Below are 1,132 nucleotides of genomic sequence, written 5' to 3' on the forward strand. Positions count from 1 at the left end.
GAGGCCGCACGCACTGTGCACACCAGCCCATCAGAGGCCACGCGCACTGTGCACACCAGCCCTTCAGAGGCCACGCACACTGTGCACACCAGCCCAACAGAGGCCACGTGCACTGTGCACACCAGCCCATGAGAGGCTGCATCGCACTGTGCACACCAGCCCTTCAGAGGCCACGCACACTGTGCACACCAGCCCAACAGAGGCCATGTGCACTGTGCACACCAGCCCATGAGAGGCTGCATCGCACTGTGCACACCAGCCCATGAGAGGCTGCATCGCACTGTGCACACCAGCCCATGAGAGGCTGCATCGCACTGTGCACACCAGCCCATCAGAGGCCGCACCGGCTGCAGTGCCTCTGAAGGGCCTGCCGCTTCCCTCGCGAGTCCTGTGGCTGCTGACGCCAGGCCAGGCTTCCTCTCTGCTGCCCGGGGCCTGCAGGTCTGGGTCAGAGTGGAAGTGCGCTCAGTTCTTCTGGTGGCTCATCACTGGCTCTCGCTGCCGGAGGACAGTCGGCGGGTGGTCTCACTCCTTTTCTTCCCGCTCCTTCCTCCGCCACCGCCGGCAGGACCGGCTTATTCTGTGCCCTGGGTGGGAGGTCCCTCTGCGCCATCTTCTTTCCTTCCAGCGGCTACGCTTGCTCCTCCTGTAGGTCCCGCGCCTTCTCTGTTGTGGACGCCTGGTGCCAGTGTCGGTTTCCTGTCGGGTGGGCGAGTGTCGCATCTCCCACAGGCTTTAAGGGGTGTGGCCCCGGCCCCCGCTCTTCCGGCCCCTGGTGTGATGGGCCTCGCTCCGTACTGGTGTCAGGCGTGTAGGAAGGAGGGTGCTGATGGCGTGTGGGAAGGAGGGTGCTGATGGTGGGTAGGAAGGAGGGTGCTGATGGCGTGTAGGAAGGAGGGTGCTGATGGCGTGTAGGAAGGAGGGTGCTGATGGCGTGTAGGAAGGAGGGTGCTGATGGCGTGTAGGAAGGAGGGTGCTGATGGCATGTGGGAAGGAAGGAGGAAGCTGATGGCGTGTAGGGACGGAGGGTGCTGATGGCGTGTGGGAAGGAAGGAGGAAGCTGATGGCGTGTAGGGACGGAGGGTGCTGATGGCGTGTGGGAAGGAAGGAGGAAGCTGATGGCGTGTAGGGA

The sequence above is a fragment of the Myotis lucifugus genome, unplaced genomic scaffold (assembly GCF_000147115.1).
Source record: "Myotis lucifugus unplaced genomic scaffold, Myoluc2.0 scaffold_22, whole genome shotgun sequence".
Classification (NCBI taxonomy): domain Eukaryota; kingdom Metazoa; phylum Chordata; class Mammalia; order Chiroptera; family Vespertilionidae; genus Myotis; species Myotis lucifugus.